Source organism: Triturus cristatus, chromosome 2_1 (genome assembly GCF_964204655.1).
Source record: "Triturus cristatus chromosome 2_1, aTriCri1.1, whole genome shotgun sequence".
NCBI classification, from domain to species: Eukaryota; Metazoa; Chordata; class Amphibia; order Caudata; family Salamandridae; genus Triturus; species Triturus cristatus.
The window spans coordinates 882,732,174-882,745,353 of record NC_140581.1 but is presented as its reverse complement, the minus strand read 5'-3'; positions in this window follow the sequence as shown (position 1 = coordinate 882,745,353).

Sequence of the window (13,180 nt, the reverse complement as noted above, 5' to 3'; positions counted from 1 at the left end):
AATCCACTGTCTACAATACGAGGTGATACCTAAGTAGGCACGCACCTCTCTCTGTGTGCATGGCACAGTCATTTGGGCAATCGCTTGAATACGCTCTGGGGCCAATCGCCTTCCCTCCTTCGACAAGAGATGACCTAAGTAGGTCACTTCTTGGTGGCAATACTGCAACTTCGAAGGTGACACTTTATGATGAAGGTCAGACAGGTGTCGCAACAAAGAAAGAGTAACTTCTTTACAAATCTCTTCATCATCAACAGCAACCAACAGATCATCAACATACTGGATAAGAGTAACACCAGAATGCAAAAAAGAGTATCAAGCTGAGTTTTCAAAGCCTGACTGTAAATGGAGGGACTCTCACAATAACCTTGAGGAGCGCGCTTAAACCGGAAACTGCGGCCTCCTAAAGAGAAGCCAAAAATATCCCTACTTTCCTCAGCAATCGGAATACTGAAGAAAGCGTTCTTCAGATCAATAACAGAAAACCAAGCAGCTGAGGCAGGGATTATAGTCAATAAAGCAGTAATGTCCGGGACAACAGGAAACTATGGCACAACGATCTTATTGACCTCTCGAAGGTCGATCACAAACCGATACACAGGTGGCTGAGAAGAGTCAGTACGCTTAAGGACAGGCAGAACAGGACTGTTACACACATTACCTCTCGTTTCTTCAACCACACCTTTCTCAACCAAATCATAGATAATCCCTAAAAGAGCTCTTTCGCCATCACTGGAAATTTTGTACTGGGGAATGCGAGGTAATTTAGCATTCAGCTTAAGGGTAACAACGTAGGGTGGAATCTGCAAGAGACCAACATCATTGGGACCTGTAGCCCAAAGTGTATCAGGGAGAGAACGCAGTTCCAGTGGAAGGCGATCCTTAGACAGATACATCGGGGAAATCACTTTCTTACCCACCGTAAGATGTACTCCCGAAGGAGAACAATGTAATGTCGCATGCAATCTTTTCAACAAGTCCAAACCCAACAGATTCTCGCCACAGCCCGTCGTTAGAATAAGGGGAGCCTCCAATTTACAGGGACCAATAGAAAGGGGCAAAGGACAAGAAACTGAATTACGAACTGGGGCGCCAGAAAATCCTACTGAAACATTGGTCAAGCCAGACAAAGGTGCGCCGGGGAGTTTAGAGTGCATGATAGAACTCTTTGCTGCACCAGTATCCAAAAGAAAAGGTTCTGCCACACCTGATGTAATCACTTCAACATAAGGTCCACTCTGGTCTACTGGAACTGACACTACTCCCTCCCTTTGTCCATGGCTGTCCTAACTGTCATTAAAACCAGCACTCTCACTTCCAACATAATAATCATCAGTGTAGTACTGAGCGGACTGGACGGTCGGAACATTCTTTTGGTCAAAATAATTCATAGAATTCTGAGGGGAAAAGGAACGTTCATTCTGGGGAAACGTACCACGTCCCCTACCCCTAGGTACTTGTTGGAAACCACCATGACCTCTCAGACCAGACATACCATTTGCACGCTGTAGCAAGATCGGGCAACTCTTCTTGAAGTGACCTTCTTCTTTACAATAAGCACACTGATTAGGGCCTAGCGGGAGTCGCGAAGCAAAAGACTCAGGCTTCTGCAACAGTTTCTGAAACTGTGGGGGTTGCTGAAACTGACGCTGATTAGGGCGAGGCGGATAAGCCTGCTGCAGAAGAACTTTCGTTTTTAATTCTCTAGTCTTCTTCTCTACTTTATCCTTCTTATCTTTATCTCTATTCTCATAGTATTGTGCAGTAGCCAATATCTGAGCCGAAGAAGAAACAGCCCATGAACTCTCAGAGTCCTTTAACTTATTAGAAAGTTCAGGAAGTAAATTAAAAACAAACTTATCTACAAACAACCTCTGACCACCTTCTGTACTCATATCCTGACCACTATGATCAATGAATGTGTCCTCAAACCTAGTGAAGAAATCAGACACACTCTCGTCTTTCTTTTGTGTGCATGCTGCTAACTTGTCCCAATTCACCCGCAGAGGAGGCATCATAGTTTTTCATTAAATTAATAATCCTACCAGGTAGTTCTGCAACTAAGGGTTCAGGTTTGGCACCTCCTACCTGCCGACCATCTGCAGCAGTAATATTAACCCACGTATCTCCGAACTCTGGCGCGTGATCCTCGTGACGGATCTTCGCCCACAAGGGTTGAGGAACTACATTACCCATCAACATATCTATGTCAGCTAAATTCATAACACACGCATCAACTGTCTGAGACAACTCCTTATAATAACCAGCAGGATTTTTACGGGGGTCAGGCAAAGTCTGCTTAAGAGCCAGGACCTCAGCTCTCTTCCAAGGGACATGCACCCACACTCGCTGAAAATGAGCCGGTGCAGCCGCAATACCATGAGCGGCATCAGCCACAACTGCCTCTCTCCATACAGGGGGAACCTCTCTCATAGGATACTGCTTCACTTTTCTCCTAATAGAAGGGTCAGGTTCGAACAATGACTGAGGTGAAAGTCTAGACCTAAAAGTGAGTAGTGTCTCTACCGCTTCCTCAACATCGGAACCCACTATCGTCCCTTTAGCAAATTCAGACTGAACATTAAGCAATTCCAGTGGAATTGAACCCAACTCATTATCTTCCCACTCCTGATGAAGGAAGGTACACATGACATCAAAAACATACCTTTGTTTTGGTGCCTCCCACTGTAGGAAGATATCCATAACCACTTGTGGACTGTACTTGGAGGTATTCGAAACCCATCTACGAGCAAGGAGATCTAACACTGCCCGCTCTTCGGGACCAGGGAGCTGACTACGTCTCTGCTTACGTTCAGAAACAGGGGTCATATTCAGTGACCCAAAGAAAGGAGACAAAAGACTAGTGACAGTCTCAGTCATTTGTTACCGAGCAGAAGGAGAAGAAGTTGACATGAGGACAGGAGACAAAGTGTTTTGAGGTGACAGAGACGTAGGGACAGAAATAAGAGAAGTCGAAGATAAAGGAGTGTAAGGCAAAGGAGTTTGAGGCAAGGCTGGCGGCCCTGGAGGGGGCTGCGCCGGGGGAGGAAGAACCACCTGTGAAGCAACGGGTGGCTGAACAACAACAGGGGGTTGAACGACAAGAAGGGGTGCAACAACTGGAGGTAACGGAGGTGCAGTAGCACCCTGCACATAAGGAGATGGTAATCTCAGTAAATGTGACATCAAAGGATCCTTTTCAGGGTCTACAGTCACATTTGAAAGGGGAGGTGGCAAAGCCGGGTAACATTTGTCAATGGCCATGCAATGTTGTCTATCTGACACTTCAATCGCACGATCTTCTTCATCTTCCTTAAACTGCCTAGCAGCTTGCATTACCGATATATTCCTTTCCTTCCTATCTCTCTTAGCTTGCTTAATTTCTCGCTGTTTGGCTTCCTTACGCCAAAGGCGGAAAGAGTCAAACATCGCCGGCCGGGCTTTCTTCTTAAATAGCGCAACTTCTAGGTTATCTAAAACATCCAATTCAAAACTACCATGTTGGGGCCATCGTAAAACACCATCTTTCCTTGTATAACGAACCCATACTTCATTAAGGGTAATGGGACCTACACCATGCTTTGAATAGAGCTCATAAGTTGGAGTTCCAACCGGAGGTATCGGACACGAGTCCTCCAATCGGGAATCCCTATTACAACTACAACAAAACCATTTCCTAAATTTGCTAAAACCAGGCATCTTTTAGCTCACTAGTCTTGCTTCAAACTTCAAGGGGTTATCAAAAATGATACACTCGCAAATATACGAACCCCCCGGCTTCGACTATTGCAATGGCCGAATCAAAACCAAGAAACAAAACAAAGTCGTGGGAGCGACCCACTTATACTTAACCAAAATGTCTGTCACACCACCAGAAGACCGTCTAACGTCTCGCCTTACAAATCATCACAAGAGGGTCCAAGACAGGGCGACAGTCAGGGCAGCAGTCCTTTGCAGCCGTCGGAAAGGGGAAGCCTCGCAGAAAAAAAACCTTCGGTCCACGTCGACATGCAGGGGTCGATGAAGTGGCGGCCGTCCTCCAGAATTTCCTCACGGGGCTCCTCACAATCTTCGGGCTTGGACCAGTACCGCTGAAGTCGCCCAACATTGGGCGCCAGTTGAAGAACCGAGGTTTAACCCAGCAGCGTCAGGGGCACGCTTAAGAGCTTCGAGTTCACCTGTCTTGGTATACAGAGACACGGAATACTTCTGGATGGCATCAGAGACCAAGTTTATTAGCTGCAGCTAGTAACAGTGATCCTAGAAATACATCACGGTGTAAATTCTCAGGAGACTGCTCATTTTACTAAGGCGAGACGTCTCCATTTATACCCAATATTCACATTATAAATGTACACCCACTGCACAAAATTCTAGCCAATAAAGTACATTTTCAAACAAAGTGTCACATAACAAAACCTCAATTTACAGTATCCCAACCCAAAAGTTAATTATTCGGAATGTGCCAAATTCAATCTCCACAAGCCGGACAAACCTATAATTGAAAGCATAACCCATGTATTGAAGAAACATAAAAAAAGAAACGGTAACAGATGCTGAACAAGATAAGGCATGTGCAAGGAAATTAAAAGTTAACGATGTCCTGAACATTGATTATCAATCTCAGACAAAGATCGATCAGGGAAATTGGCTTTGCGGGGTCAGTTTCAGGTGCAGAGGTCAGTTTCTTACAGTTCATTTCAGAGTCAAAAAGAAACCTGGTTAATGTATACATGAACTAAGAAGGCCAGGCCACTTTATTTGCCAGGCTACCTTCACAGGCCTACGTGAGGGCAACACAAAATGGTGGCACAGAACAAAATGGAGTCAGACTCGAGAATTACAGAACCTCAATGGGTTCACACCCTCATTAAAAGAAACGAAGGCTCATGTCTGAGATTATGTCTCAGGTAGGGTGCTCTATTGTGTGGCCAACATGTTTCTCGCCTGGTAGTTAAACAATCTGGTGGCACTCCGTCAGGACCTAATAAAATCAAATCTATCCACACGTGGGTGGTTGTATGTTGTGATCTACCCTTTTAAACCAACCTAACACATGCTATGTGTAGTACCTGATAGCAAATGACCAACTTGGTAAAGGAATAAAAACAGTTATTAGAATCAGATGTACCAGAATTAAAAAAAACCTCTTGTGTTCCCTGTGTGACAAGCTCACAGCACACAGTGGTGATGACTAAAAACATACGTAATGTGAGTGCCATGTGGGTGACTCTCCCAAACATGTAATCGTGAGGATTACACAGGCACATCTGGTGGAACCCCACCATAGTTGACAGCCCCGCCGCAAACAATTTGATTTCAGATTATTTATAGACCCGATATGCTATACCTACACCAATACTAGTGCTGTTATTTTGAAGCAAAGTAATACTTACTCAACTCATGCCCAGGCTGTTCGCGGTAGTGGCGAAGCCCGTTAATCACCGTATTTTATTATGAACCCCTAGTAACATCGTTACTAGTTTGAAAGACTCCTGCATTGCTTAGCACACCTTAATCACATTGTTTATGTGATATGCTCTAATTTTTGTTTCTTTTCATCCACAACCCACGCAGCACACAAGGCAATTCCTTGTGGGATACCTGCCGGGTATCGATGAAGTAGATAGAGAAACCCAACTAGGGTGAGTTAATCAATTCCTTCTGCAACTATGGTGGTGTTCCACCAGATGCGCCTGTGTAATCCTCACGATAAAATGTTTGTGAGAGTCACCCACATGGCACTCATGTTACGTATGTTTTTATTAATCACCAATGTGTGCTGTGAGCTTGTCACACAGGGAACACGAGAGTTTTGTTTATTCTGGTACATCTGATTCTAATAACTATTTTATTCCTTTACCAAGTTGGTCATTTGCTATCAGGTACTACACATAGCATGTGTTAGGTTGGTTTAAAAGGGTAGATCACACCATACAACCACCCACATGTAGATAGATTTGATTTTTTTAGGTCCTGATGATTCGCCACTAGAGTTTTTTAACTACCAGGCAAGAAACATGTTGACCGCACAATAGAGCGCCCTACCTGAGACACAATCTTGTAATCAGGGTGGGAAGCCCATTGATTAAAATAGTCTTCGCTGGTACTCCCTTACCTGTTTTAAAATTTCCTTCAGGTTACACACCTTCACACTTTCATCTACACTAATTAGGCCCCTCACCCCCACGGCACTGAAGGGCATTTGGAATAAAAATTCTCCGCCAAAGAGCCCCTAATAGGGAGCCCCTCAGGTATTGTAGCGCCGACCTGACAAGAAGCAGCCCATATGATGAAGCATAACACCTTGCCGGGTGTGTGAGGGCCCTATATTCCAAGAGGAGGAATCCTCATCCTCCTACACTTCATGACCACATAGAACCAGTTTTCCCTTGTCTCGATATTAGGAACAGCATACCTTTTGTATCTTCATGCCGTCTTTCATCACAGGTTAAATTGATATTTATAAACACACGCGTGTGCATACACGCTCTCTCTCTGAATTAAAAATAAATGGAAGTTAAAGTAACATGTAGGAAATGCACACTTTTGTGCAAAACCATCTTAATTGTATAATGCTATCACTGCAAATGACTGTGTGTAACCAATCATGGAGCCAGTTGGCAAAGTAGAGAGACTGAACAAGGAGCGCAAGGCCAATCGGGCCCTTGGCTCATCCATACATGCCAACTGGTGATTGTGTTTCGCAAATGGTGCCCCCCAAATCTAAGGCCTGGCATCAATGTCAGCGCGAAGGCCACATCACATTCAAGAAATGCAAGCAGTAGTCAGACTAAAATTAGGTATGAAAGCTCCTTTGTCTCAATACACAAGGTGGAAGGACAACTGAACCTCCAACCTTGGTCTTGAATGCAGCTGGCACACCCTGCGTGAGATACCATACTAGACTCCAACGACTCCCACACCACGAACTGTGCTAATGAAAGACCATGGTATCCACACTCCACACACACTTGTCCCTGCCCGAGCTACACCTGCCAGGGCTGCCCTTGACACATTGGTAAAAAACAACCCTTACGTCCAAACGTTGCACACACATATGACTCATTTCCCAGAGCTGTGGCATATCGTCCACCGAACTGCTACTTGTCTGAGGATTGCCTGTGCTACAAGACCAACAATCGCAATTCAGGCCATCCCGGGCACATGTACAACCCCTGTCATGTGGAACTGTACTGTGCACGAATGCTGCATCTGTTGGGATCACTGCCAAATGGCAGTGTTGCGAATCAGTTTCCGTCGGAGTTTCCGACTTGCATACGTCACATGCGTCCAACCCTGGTTCCACTGTCGATCATGCTCATTCGAGTGGCCCATGGAGGTCTGCCTATCCAACGCAACGGTAGCTGAATTGGATTATGACTTGTGTGTGTGCCCCCTGTTGGCCCATGAACAAGAGTGTCACCGGGATACCCGTGCATGGGATGCCGTGATCTTTGGCGTATTTGCTGGCAGTTGTGCATGGGAGATTGCACAACTTCTCATATGCAGTGACCACATTGATGCGCTCCCCTATTGGTCTGTGTTGCGGATTGGTGAAATGGCATGGACGGAACACATCTGCCCAGATCAGATAATGGATTGGCTCTCCCTCGTGTTCCTTGAACTTGACAACGACGTGCTCTTGGAACAGATTGCCCATAAAGCTGCGCTCGCATTCATTGACGAGTAACTACGTTCCTGCAGCCACACCTGATTGTCACCCACAGCACAGGTCCCCACACCGTGTTGCATCTTGGGGAGTGCTCACATAACCCACAACAACAGTGGACATGTCGGTCTTCGCCTGGACTCAGAATGCATGTGTGTGGAACTACGTGTGTGTATACACACCTGTGCAAGGTGATGCAGTCCCATGTGCGGAGCTGCACAGCGCCGTTTGGCAATTTCCCCAATTCGGACATACTGCTGGGGGCAAAGTACACACATGGCACTGTAGTATGACATGTGACTTGTCGGACCCTTTCACCTGCTCACTGTCAGCAGAGCAGACAGTCCTTGCAGTCCGGTGGTACAGCACCATGCAGATCCCATGGGCTGTGAGTCGTTTCCCCTGACACAGGGCACTGAGCATACGCCAAACAGCACATGACTCATCCAGCAAGGCAAGGTGGGCTGAGCACGTTGCCATCCGTAATGATTTGTGTTCATTTTTGCCTCCCCATTTCTTGCACCTCGACATGTTCCTATGCTGCCTGTAAGTGTCTTAAGCATTGGTCTGCATGGTGTGGCCCTTGCCCTGCCCGTACTTACACACACATGCTAATAAAGTCTATGCAACTTCACTAGTGTTCAACTGTAATGAGTGTTGATTTGAAAGACAAATCGTGTGCCTCAATGAGCATTGTCCGTACACAGGGAGGGACTGACTGATGCATTTCACTTGGGGGTGAGTCCCTATTGACAGCTCCACCTCTGTGAGCCAGACATTGTGTTTGCGATAGTTGCTGGTAGACCTGTGCACTTACGTGTCTTCACCAATGTGAGTATGGTATCCAACTTCTGGCCATGTAGAGGAATGTTATCCATCTAAATATACTGTGTCCACACTGATATGTGTGAGATGTTCTGTAGCCACGGACAATGGGAGACACTACTTCAGGCGTGCTACCGATTTTGACATTTGTACACACAGCCCTATTCAATACATTGACGTGGGGCTACGTTGGGGGGTTGCAAGATTGTTGTTCATGTGCAATGAGGCCACAGCTAGTTCACACCTTCACAGTCATCTAATTGGCCATGTGGGTCAGGGTCAAAAATGCGCATTTATGACATTTACAAGGGTGTACCTTTTTGTGCAATCAATGTCCTTACATTCATCCATACTTGCATACGTGAGTTAACATAGACATGACACATCTGTGTGATTTGGAATGTTTTATTCACATTCTGGGAAGTGTCGGAGCTGGAGGGGTACATGGCCAGTTCAAGCCCACATAACGTGGTTGCCCAGTTGTGGGCCAACCAGAGTCCCTGGGGGAATGCAAGGTGAATCTGAAGGGGAAGAGTTCATTCTGCAGCCGGATTGCTGTGTCATTGGTACCAGAACAGATATGGCAGGCCATGTCGGGGTCCAGGTGAATGTCACAGAGTGTTCCTTAGGACAGTGGAAGGTGTTGTACCAGGACATGATGCACAGGGCTGAACCAGGCAGGGACAGGCCATGTTGCGGGTACGGATGCTACTGCCTCATTCCTCACACAGTCATTACCCTCCACATCTTACTCCTCTGACACGTCTTCTGTGTCCGGTGTGTCAGGTGTGTGTGGTGGTGTTATGGCTGCATCAATGTGGGCCACTGACACATCTGGGTGCGAAGGTGATAGGGCTGCATCACTGTGTGCCCATGACAGATCAGAGGGGGGAAATCTATGTGTCGAAGTTCCAGCAGCAGTTACCTGGTACCGGCTCAGTGGCAGCAATGGCAAGATGAGGATCTGCAATGCATGGAAGATCCCAGCTACATCTCGCTGGTATTCAGCGTGTCAGCCCTACTTCCAGCCTGCATCAGCTCCATGGTCTCCATTGTCCTCCGCATCTGTGCCAACTCTGTGCTGTCATCGCTGGAGCCTGTCTGACCAGACAGTTCTTGTATCCGATTAATGATCCCAGTGAGGTCAGCCAAGGATTGTTGGTGAGCATGGTGCGGACAGTGGGTGTCCGTTAAGGACTGTAAGTGGTCCCTGATGGGACTCAGACACCCACGTATGGCATAGAGTTTGGCTGCCATGAGGTCGAACCCCACCCGCAGCTGATCAGCCATCTTCTCCTGGTACCCTAACACACGGCGTTGGAATTCCATGTGTTGGTCATGGGGGTCCTGTGAGCCAGACGTGGTGGTGTGTGCTTCCTGCTGTGTGGTCTGTGCAGAGGGTGGGGTCACCGTGATGCAGCCGGGCTGCCCTGCTCCTGGGGTGGGGCGCGGAAGCTGTCCACGAGCCGTTGGAGGGTGTCTGGGCAAATGTGAAGGGTGTCCGCTTCATCATTACTGTAGAGATGTGTGGTCTGCTCTGCAGGAGGTGTTGATTGTCCCTCTGCAATGTAACGGGGAGATGCAGGTTAACAGTGTGTTCCATGTATGTTCACGCTTTGGAGATGTTTACATTCAAACTGCATGACGATGTACATTTTGGCTGTTTGGGTGAAGCTGGCTATTTGATGGGAGACAGTGGACATTTCGACTACATGACGGATGTGAGGTTGTACTCGTACATTATCATCTCACAGTGTCATGCAATGCCAGGTGTGATTGGCCAGTTTCTACACACGGGCGGCACCAGTTGTGTCCTCTATCCTTTGGTGTAAGGGTTGCACTTTGTACGACATTGTCATCAATGTTGATGTGCTGTGATTGCTTTGTGTGTGTGCTGCATTGTTGGCGAGTCGCACCTGCAGCTCTGATTTGTTGGCCCCTTATCCCTTTGAGTCGGTGTGCCTTTGAATTGTGTGCTTTTCGGATGCTTGGATGTTTGTGAGCTGGGTCATTTCTGCTCTTGGACATATTTTGTACTGTTTGGTATGGTTAGTCCGCAGATGTCTTGTTGACGTCAGGGGCTGTTTGTGCACGTGGATGTGTCAGAGTGTGACCTGCTCCTTTACAGATGTGGTCCACACTCAGCCACCTCAATGTCGTCTTGTGCACCATGTCATGTATTGTGACTGCAGCCATGCTATCTGTCATGCAGTGTCACTTGCATAGTTCATGTGGCTCACGGAGCCGCTGTTTTTCTGCATTCAGCACATGTGCATGGGTAGGTTGTGGCATTGGTGATATGGAGGGGGGCCCATTTGTGCACATTGAGGACGGGGGCCTTCTTGGTCTTTTTATGTGTGATGCAGTGTGCCAAGGGTATCAGGGACATGTTCCACACTCATTGTGGGTGTGCAGTGTGCTGCACATGATTGTGCATGTGTGCCATTGTGCCCATCTCCCTCCGTCCCCCCAGTCCCTGGTCATTACTCGCCCTGTTTTTGTTAAGTCAGGTTATATTGAGCTGTGTCCAGACACCCAACTACTCCTTGCACCGTCTCCACACTGATGACTGTGGCCACCATTTCCTCCAGGTCATCCAGCTCCTCCTGTGGCGCAGGACTCCCACCTCCAGTCACCTTTGCTGCCTTCCTGTTGGCAGCGAGTTACTCCTTGGTTTGGCTGTGCACTTCATGCCAGCGCCTCTTGACCTCCTCCATTGACCTCCTCAATACTCTGACTGCCATATTTCCATTTGTGTTGCCAATGACGCAGTGGTGGTGACGAACAGTTGTTGGTAGTGTTCTATCACCTCCGTGACGATGATCTGGTCTTCCTGCGGACTGAACCCCGTCTTTTTCTTCCTCTTCTCCTTGCCCTTCCCCATACACGGGGTTCCTGGCTGGTCCTCCGTGGGGCTTCTGGGGTTCGGGTTGTCCTCTGCACTCGGTCCGGGTGCATCCATGGTACTACGCAGTTTGATCTGGTTTTGGTGTGTTTATTTTTTTGCTTTTATAGTGCATTTTCCCGCATGACGCGAGGGAATTGCAGGCCTGTAGCTGTTTTTTGCTGATTTTTGTATCGCGATTGGCCTCATCTCAGCTTTTTTTGCGTTCATGTTTCGCATTTTTGCGGAGATGCGTTGACTTTATTGTGGACATTTGACGTGTTATCGTGAGCCTATCGCATGGTACCGCTGGCTTGAGAATACCACGTTAACACAGAGTTATTTTCCCGCGATAAACTGCGATGTGAAGATGCGATGTAAATTTACGATGGTTATCACACGTTCTTGAGAATATCCCCCATTGTTCTTTATGCTGCTATGTGTTACGGCATGTGTTCAGTCTCAGACCCTCCAACCTGTGAAAACTCCAGAGATGTAAGTGAGATTCCTAACCTCCCAAGCAGAGAAACTCTAAAAGCGTTCATAACAGAAAATTGGGGGTATATTATCAAGCCAGGCGATAAAATTATTGCCGCTTTAGTGGCAGAAAACTGCCGCTAAAACAGCGATAATGGGCTTGATAATATGCTCTATGGAATTCCAATTGAAGCCCATGTTAGATGTGAAGGACATCTAACATGGGCTTCAATTGGAATTCCATAAAGCATATTATCAAGCCCATTATCGCCGTGTTAGCGGCAGTTTTCTGCCGCTAAAGCGGCCATAATTTTATCACTTGGCTTGATAATATGCCCCTTAGTTTCCTTTTTTTAAGATTATGTGTGACATTATTGAACTCTAAACAAAAGCAACAAAGTTTAACTAAGTTATATTTTGTCATCCAGATGTTAAGTAGAACACAGATTCAAATCAGTGCTTGGTAAAGAAAAAACACTTGGTCCATGGAACATGAAACCAGTATTTTTAGGATCTCTCCCTTTCGTATACATGATTACTGAACTGTTCAAAGAAAACATTCCTTTCTGTACATTTTGGCGAGATACACCTACCACTCCTCAACTGCAAAATACATTCTGTGCCATTTTCTCTTTTCATTTTAGCTATGCAGTTCAGATCCAGTGCATCTCCAATCAAAAATAAATGACACATGTTACTGTAGAAGAATGGGGCACAACAAGTTATGTAATCACCTTGTAGAAAGCAAAATAACATTTAGAACGATTGCTTGAGTCGAGGAGATTGATTTTAACATTGATTCCATCACTTTGTTCTTCTGACTACCCAGTGAGCAGGAGAGACTGGCTGTGATTCTTATTAGGCCGATTGTGTATCTAATGGACTCAAGCTTCTGTGTCTGCTTGTAAATTGTATAAATATATAGCACTTACTTACACTGACGAAGCTTTGAAGCTCATTACCTGATAACCTTTAGAATACAGCATTTCGGTCAGCTTAAAAAAATCCCTGGGTAGAGCTTCCTTGCCTGTTCCCCTTACCCATCACTTCTCCTTGGGGTTTTCAAAAGTGGGGACAGGTGTGGTCTGCTCCTGAGCCGCCGCCTCTTTCACAGACACAGGTTCTCTACTGCTGACCCCTGGGTCCCGAGCAGGAGTCATCGGCGCAGGTTGGGGCTACTACTGCACACCAGGGGCTGAATTATACAAGTGCTCCGAGGGCGCAACAGGCATTTGCACCCATTTTGTCCGCCCCCGGTGCACTTTAGTATTACAGAAGGGTTCGCAGACGCTTGTGCGGCCCCTTCTATAGAACCGATAGCG